Consider the following 9,455-nt stretch of genomic DNA (forward strand, 5'->3'; position numbering starts at 1 on the left):
CATTAAGATTACCCCTCAAGGAGTACAGACAGACCTTTTCCGGAAGAGTACTGATCGTAATAACGCTCTACTGTTTAGCAGTTTCCATCGAGATTCTCTAAAAAGACATTTGCCTTACAGCCAGATGTTGAGGGTAACCCGCATCGTCTCCGATTCAGACACTAGGATGAACCAAGTTGCAGACATAGCATCTAGAGTTCGTTGCAGAGGATACCCAGAGACAATCCTTAAGGAAGCTATGGACCGCACGTCCTCTACCTCCCGGACTGAAGCCCTCAAAAGCAAATCAAAGACTGACAGCCAGAGAATGGTATTAGTTTCCAGATATTCCACCTCTAGCAACAAGTACAAAAAGATCATAATGAAACACTGGCGCATCCTCGCATCGGAACCAGATTTTGGAAACCTGTTCCAAGATCCCCCGATCTTTGCTTATACTAGACCAATGAACTTCAAAGAAATCCTATCCAAGTAAATAACTGCGAGCACCTCTGTCACCCACACTGGCACACGACCATGTCATCATTGCAGTAATTGCAATAATGTAATGAAAGGAAATATCATCTGTCACCCTATGAGAGGCTTTGACATTAAGCTAACTGTAGATGCCACTTGCGACTCTTCAAATCTGATCTACCTCTTAAAATGCCCATGCGGTAAAACCTATGTGGGCAAAACAAGCAGGAAGATAAAAACGAGATTAAACGAACACAAATCAAACATAGGAACTAAAAACACCAAGTCCAGCATTGCCGTTCACTTCAACGAAGCCAACCACAGTGTGGCTCAACTCAAATACATGGTCCTTGAGATTATCCCTAAAGTTGAAGGCAGAGACAACAACAAGACTTTACTGCAGAGGGAAACTGCCTGGATTTACAGACTACAATCTCAGAAACCGTGTGGTCTTAATGACCGGACAGAATTAAGTTGCTTTCTCTAATGCCAATTGTGGACACTCATTGATGCATGACCACTTTGTTTTGCTACATGCTTTCATCCACCATCCCTGTTCATCACTTTCCTTTTCTTGGCACCTTTTGGTATTTATCCTCCCTTTCAATATGGCCACTTGCTTCACTCATCGCTTTAGTACACCAACTTCCGCAGTCCTTCTTCCATTTCCATCACTTTCCCATCACCAACCTTTACTCCGCATTCGCTAGGCGCAGTTTCACCCTTGAGGAACCCGTTTCACGGCCCCGCCATCCAGGCAGACCTAGTAAGTTTCTCCGCTTTCCCACGCGGCTTTCACTACTCACAGCCGTCAGTTTCTTTTTATTTTTGCAGACACCGATGATCCTATCTCCTTTTAGGATCGCCGAGAACTTCATCCGTTTGCACATGTAAGCCCGCTTGAGCCGATGGCTAGACTGTCTCACTTGTTCACTTTCTTCTGTACCGATTAAACGCCCACTTTTTCACTTTAGCACCTTCTTCCGTACTGCGTGTAAACCACCCATCACTATTTCCGATTCATCACCCGTCTTAAGTCGTTACCACTCAAATCTCCTCACATTTGCATGCATTTTGGGAAAACCGCATTTAAATATCCTGACTAGTATCACCGCATTTTCCCCCACTCGTTTCTCCGTTCCAATTGAGACACTCCCTGGCAACTGGGCGCATGAGGTCGACATATTGAGTCACTCACACAATTTTGACTATGTTTTATCAGGTGTTATTCTGCATACATTGATTGGCATATACTCTCTTTGTTCCAGTGCTCCTTGAGAAAGGACACTTTTGTCCGAAATGCATCGGAGCCACTTACCGAAAAAATGGATTAATTCGATGGTCTGTCAACTCATATGAATATAATATGAAACACTAGAATGAAAGACTTTGATTAAAAATCTTTGAAACCTTCCAGAAGAGAACTTTATTTTGAACTTTGGGAAACTCCCTGTGTTGTTTTACCACACACAGTTCCTGCACAAGTGTGCCCATCGCAGGGATGCGCCTACACCCCTGTAGCGCACTCAACCCCTTAATCCTCTAGGACGCATCTGAACAGTTACGTCACCTGCAGGAGCACCTTAAACCGACACGCCGCTTACCTTTACACCTATTGTTGAAAACAACCAGCTGTGCGCCACGCCCAAGCACTTCAGGTTCACTCAGTATAACATTTTTTGAAATATGTTTAAAAGATACAAACCATCTTTACACATTTATCTTCTCCGTCCATGTTTTGTTACTTCAGCTCGGTTGAAGCACATTCCATCGACCATTGTTAACAGTTACTTGTACTTACCTTAAACATATTAAATAATAAAAAACTTCTATATTATAAAATTACCATCTGTGGAAGACACAAAAAAATGCAGTTACAATATATCTTTTACAACACAAAATAATTTGTAAAGTATTACATTTGCCTTTTTTGCTGTTCTCAGAATATATTGAATTTCACTAGAAACAGTGAGTTCTATAGTACTCATCACATAACATCGGGCAAAAAAAAGACAATCAATAAGATTATCTTAAAAAAAACATTCAACATTCTCAATAACAATCTAAAAAATAGAAATAAAACATATCTTAAATGTTTTTTTCTAAGAGCAATTTCTTACGTAAATATGACACATCTCAAACAATCAGAACATAACAAAACATTATAATTAATTTTCATACACTGTAAATAATATTACTTACAAATATATGCTGACAAAATATATAACAAGTCCTTTATGGTTTCACGTACTTTTCCACACGGCCAAATAGTATGCGTCAAATTCTTAGTTTGGAAATTGTTCAATAGTAATCCTGAGCGTCTGCCTCCCAGCCTTCTGATCCAAAACCACCGACATCATTTGCTCCGTCCCCCAGTGCTCATCCCTCAACCCGACGCTATTCAACATCTACATGGCCACCCTCACACAAGTAGCACACCATCACAACCTCAACATCATCTCCTACATCGACGACACCGAGCTCATCCTCTTCCTCACCAATTATCTACATACCACCAAAAGCAACCTCCATGACACAATGAAGGACATCACCAACTACATAAAGAGCAGCTCTCTAAACATGAACTCACACAAAATAAAAGTACTCATCCTCAGGCCCACCCCCTCAGCCTCGGACGACTCCTGCTAGCTGACTACACTGTGGACAGTACCAACACCTACCAACCATGTCCACAACCTAGGATTCATCCTAAACTCCTCCCTCTCCATGTGTAAGCAAGTCTACACTGTCTCCTCGTACTGCCATAACACCCTCCACATGCTCCGCACATTTATAAGTGGATCCTTACCAAAAGAAGAAGAACAGTGACAGAGTCCCTCATCAGCAGCAGACTACACTGTGGCAAAACAGTCTACACATGAATTCCAGCCAAACACCTACAACAACTACAACAAATCTAAAAGACCTCCACCTGAGTGATTATGAACATTCCCTGATGCAGCCACATCACTCACCACCTGATGCACCTAAACTGCCTCAATATCAACAAGAGGATCACCTTCAAGCTCCGCACCCTCAATTACAAAATACTCTACAACACCAGACTAATCAACCTTAACAGCAGTAATCCTAAAAGGCCAAATTTTGCACTTAAAATTTTGGCTTTAAAAATATTAGGTAAGAATTTGGTATCTCTTTAGGCAAACATGGTTTAAAAACTAATTGACTATCATTACAATGTATCCAACCTTTCAGACATTTTAAATAAACAGTGTAATGTCCAGGTGTTGTAGAAGGTCCATCATGAAAATAATTGCAACAGCTACAAAAGTTCTTCCTGATATTGAAACTTGACCAGCTACAAACATTTTGATTAAAGATTCCATTTTTCTACCATCAGCTCTACAACGTTGCAGCATTAAAATTACATACTGTCCATATCTTTGTATTAACAATGTTGATGACATTTCGGATTTACATTGGCTACACTCCATGTTTTGACTTGATCCTCTAATTAGATTTTTAAAAGACACTGATTCACAGTCAGGTAAAGTAAAATATATGAATCTTTCAGTGTCTATGTTAGTGCTACATGCAAACAAACAATTTTGACAGTCATGTTGCCATTGATAAGAAAGGCCAAAAAGGTTTTCAATATTTATACCTTCATCTTCCAGTACACTAAGCATAAACATTAAAAATTCCTGACAATCTTGCTGAATATTCTGCGTAAATTGACCAGAACCAGAACATATGTCCAAAACATTTCGAACATCAGAAACACTCTGTATTTTACTTTTATCACTACTACATTTCTCATAAACAGAATACAACAATGAACAGAATCTTTCGTCCCGATTTTCAACAATTTGTTGATTACAATCTGTGGTAAAGAAAAAATAACATAATATAGACCACTACAAACATACTACATAGCAATTACAATAACTGAACGATATAAACACTAGTTTACAACATAAGTTACTTTATACCACAGCAACTGTGTCACAGTAACAGAGCAGTACAGTTTCATAATTAATCTTACTCTTTGCCTGCACCATGTCACTCTGTGCCTGTGTCTTATGTCACTCTGTGCCTGTGTCTCATCTCACTCTGTGCCTGTGTCTCATCTCACTCTGTGCCTGTGTTTCATCTCAGTCTGTGCCTGCCCCATCTCTCTCTTTGTGTGTGTCATTTCTCTCTTTGCGTGTCTCAGTTCAGTTCAGTTCATGAAGCTTTATTCGGTGCAAGAAGAATTTACCATAAAAGCACATATAAAAATATACATATACAGAAGTCGTTAAAAATTAGGTAAAAGGTTTCAATACAATACAGACCAATATGCTAAAATATCATGCTTTTATGTACACTGATGGATTTGATTAAAAACATGGCAGTATAAAAACAAATATCAGCAGATGTCATGTTAAAAATAAGACTCATTGCCTCATCCACTGTGCGTATCCCATATTTAACGAATAAAGGCTTAAGGTACGAAATTCGGTAATTCAGATACAGTTTACATATAAGTAAAAAGTGCAGAGTGCTCTGTTTGGATGTACCATCACACTGACACGGTCCTTTAGGGTGTTGCTTAATGATAGGCAGAGACACTAGCTCATGGACAATTCCAAACCTGAGCCTGGTTAAGACAAACTTGTGCGAAGGCCTCGTTACCAGCACAAGATACGGCGGAAAACCTTCAGTAAGAGAATATTTACTACAGAAGGAAACAGTTGTCATGGACTGACATGAGAGAGCCCTCTTCTTTGCCATAGTGTCCAAAAAGATTGCTTTCACATCTGATTTTGGTATAGCCAGTGCAGCCTTAGGGTCGGCAAAAACATTGAGATTAAATATTTGTGAATAACAATCTATAACATATCTTATCCACAGGATTTTCCTATACATGTCCAATGAGAGACAATCTGAAATTATAGATCTATTTAAAGTCTTTTCCTCCTGGAGCCAGATAGAGCACCATAGCATTAGTGGTCCTAAGGCTAAAAGATCATTCAAATAGTTAATGTCAAGTTCCCGATGGATCAATGCAGTGGCGGCTGATGAGGGCAGACATAAGAGTTTCTTTAAAAGGGAATTTTCCTCAAGCTGCAATTTATGAGTACTACTATGACCCCAAATAGCCGCCCCATATAATGCGATACTAGCGCATCTCGCTTGATAAATTTGGAGCACATCTCTTGTTCGTCTGTCCCCAATTTTTGCCGCAAATTTAAAAATACCATGGGCACTTTTCGCCATTTTATTACTGACATTATTAAATTCATTGGACCACTTTCTATCATGGGAAAAGGTTATTCCAAGATAGCAGAAGGAATCGACTGATTGCACCTTATTACCTTCAATGAAAAAAGCTGTAGATTTCTTATTTTTAGCCCCACAGGTCATAATATGCGTCTTGTCATTATTGATGAGTAGTTTCCTGTCCCTAATGAACAGAGAAAATCTATCCATCAATCTTTGCAGACCCAACGGGGTGCTAGAAAGAAGCACGGCGTCATCAGCATATAATAACACCGGCAGTGATGCGCCATTTAGCCTGGGAGCGTCTGCTTGAACACCTTTTAAAATCCCATCAATTTCGTTGATAGATAAAATAAACAGTAGTGGAGCTAAAACACAGCCTTGTCTTATGCCGCGTCGTACGTCAAATTTGGGGGTACATTCTCCCTTGGTTCCAAAACGCACACAGGTTTGGAGATTTTGGTACAACCTGGCAAGGAAGAAAATCATACCCTCAGGGGCGCCCATCCGCAGAAAAATAGGCCATAAAATCCTGTGATCAACCATATCAAAGGCGCTGCTTAAATCAGCAAAACATAAATATTAAGCACCGCCTTTAGCTTCTACATATTTCCCAATTATGAGATCAAGATTCAAACATTGGTCCAAAGTGCCCCTACCTTTCCTAAAACCAAACTGACTTTCGAACAAAATTGCCTTATCTTCAACCCACTCCTCGAGCCTAGCTAACATGACTCTGCTCATAACCTTTACAGAGGAGTCCAGAAGGGAAATGGGGCGATAATTCTTAATTCTTTGCTTCAGATCGATTGCCTTTTTTAAAAATAGGGATAAAAATTGATTCCCCCCATGAGGTCGGTGCTTCAGTGCAAATAGCTGTATTAAATACATTTGCAAGGAGGGGGCTCCAGATCTCCGGGACTGCCTTATAAACGTCTACTGGGACCCCATCGGGTCCTTGGGCCTTCCCCCCCTTGCTTGCACGAATTCCTATATCGACCTCAGCCACAGTAAAATTTAAAGGTAGTATGGGCCAATTACATCGTGTGGTAGCTGGACCACAATCTGAGCCAAATATATTGGAAAAATGAGTTACCCAAGATTCACTAGAAACATTAGAACTCAGTACAGGGATATTATCGTCTCTGAGGAAGGGGGAATTAACCGTAGCCCAGAATAAAGTATTGTTGTGAATCTCCGCAGCTAAGTTTAGTGATTCCCATGCTTCCTGTTGTAACTCTCTTTTCCTTTTTTTAATGCAAATTGATATTCTGCTCTACGTTCAATTATTAGAGTAATGTTCCTAGGTTTTATGGCCAAGGCTTTCTTTAGCTCTGTTAGTAGCCTGGTGCAAGTATGGTTAAACCAACCTTGTCCATGGCTACTTTTAACTTTAATTGGTCTGGTAAACCTAACATCAATTAATAAATTAATGTTTTTAAAAGCAGTTAAAACACATTCGGACCCAGTATTATTTTCAAGAATTAGGGTGATGTCAGTTAAACAATCAGAAATGATGTGACCTATTAATTCGTCTGCTCTGTCACCAACCCATTTAACTCACAGACACCATTGGGTCTGTGGGGTTCTATGTTGGTGATTGTATGGCCCACAGCAACAGGGCTCTCACTCCATAGCGTGCAGTCTAGAACAATATAGTTATGATCACTCAAAGATGTAACTTCGATCCTGGGGGTTTCACAAAAAGGGGTAATACTCGATGACACAATAACATGATCTATCACCGAGCTTGTCCTCCAGTTTTTAAAAGTAGGGATAATCATCCCATTAACATCTTTGGCAAAGTCCAAAATTTCAAGATCATAGTTACTAATACATTTATACAGGATTTCTCCATAGCTATTGTGCCTGAAGTGGAGGTCTACAACACCAGCATTATTAACAACCCCACAAGCTTTCTGAAAGGTCAATTCACATAAAGAAATATTAAAATCTCCTAACCATATAAAATCAAAAGAAACACCACATTGGTCAATTAAGTCGTCAATAGCACTAGCTAAATTTTTTACAACCGATATCCTACTATCATCAAAAATGTTATTATAGTAGTTAATTAGGAGGACATGTCGACCTTGGTCATTGCGGAGCCACAATATCTGCACATGAGGTCCCACATTTAGATATTTCACAATTCTAATGTTTTTATTAATCGACACCAAAATTATAAGACCTCCTTTTGCTCTCCCTGATCCAGAGCTAACTGCCTGTAAATTAAATGTTACAAACCCCTCAAAATGTACATCCTCCTGACACCAAGTTTCCTGGAGGCACAAAATATCATGGGTGTTGATAAAATCCTTCCAACCCAAAGTGTCCTGTTTGGATTTTAGCCCAGCAACATTTCAACTTACAATAGAGATGCCATTAAATACATTGGCACTGATATTATTCAGAGGGGAAGTATTACCTACAGCTACCTCATTGGTACTATTCCCTGATACTCCAGGGCCAATACATCTTTCTTTGCTTTGGGTCTCCACCATATTTGGGTCGATGTCAGGAGATAAAACACACGCATCGGGGACCTGGGCAGTAATCAACTGGCACGAGGCACTAACCCCCGTCCCAGCGAGTCAGTCATTGGAATCCAGAGAGCTTAGTGCCTGGAATCTATTCTGGACACGGATCCCGAACCCCAAAAAGTGATTAGACCGGGGATTTCTATTTCCTGGTTTATGGGGGGGGGTTTAATTAAATGACTATAAAAAAAAGCCAAGAGGACGTACACAAATTTTATCATCCCCGGAGATTATGGATCCAGCCCTTAGCAAAACTGTAGCCGCATGTTGGGGGTGTTTAAAATTAACGATAACACAATCACCCCTACAAGTTTTGCTGGACGTACCTATCCAATCAACCCTTCTGGTGGTTAAAATTTGGTCTGAATATGTGGTTGGAAAGCCACAGTTATTTTGTAGCCAGGAGACCGTTTTATTTTTTAATGAATCATGGGATTCAGATTGGGGTCTAGTTGGATCAGTCTCGTAGAGAGGGACATTGGTCAAAATGGCCACATAAGGAGCACAGGCTGGAGGTAGATTCACAGGACGTTTTCGTCTAATTGGTTTCGGTGGACCCACCTCGTTAACTGCTGGCTTACTCTGTGAAGAGGTGGGAGGTGAGTTTATAGGTAATGAGGCCGACATTACTACCTCTTTGGCTGTACCACCCCTTGTCGGTAGATTTATAGGTAATATAGGAGGGCCAAGGTCAACACTGATGGGTCTAGACTTTCCATCCATAGCTATATGCGCGTCAAGCAACCCCCCTAGTCTATTTACTTCAGATGAACGCTGATCCAGCTTATCCACCAAAGGTTTGATGATCTTATCAACCTTAGAATCAATAATGCTAATTAAAAGATCAAACTGTTCAGAGTTCAAAAAAGATGGGGCATTCTTAGTGGTTAAATCTTCAACCCCGGGAGAGATTTTTAATACAGTCTCACCTCTATTTTTTTTATTGCGAGTACGGTATCCCCCACGTATAGTGGGTGCTTTCCTGCAGGCTCTTAATGCCCTAGGGGCCGGTGTGTTTTGGCCAGGCGATACGCTGGGGGATACAGAGAGAACAGCAGAAATATCTGGGCCAATTTCAGGTTGGACTATAGTTTCTATTGAGATGTCAAGGTTGACAAGATCTGGGTGGTCATCCGTAAGGGCTATAGTATTAGAAACAGGATCAGGGAGGGTAGAACAGTTAATAGGAAGATTCTCCTTCCCTAACGACATCCTACGCTCCTTATTGATTTG

Source organism: Lissotriton helveticus, chromosome 4_1 (assembly GCF_964261635.1).
Source record: "Lissotriton helveticus chromosome 4_1, aLisHel1.1, whole genome shotgun sequence".
NCBI lineage: Eukaryota > Metazoa > Chordata > Amphibia > Caudata > Salamandridae > Lissotriton > Lissotriton helveticus.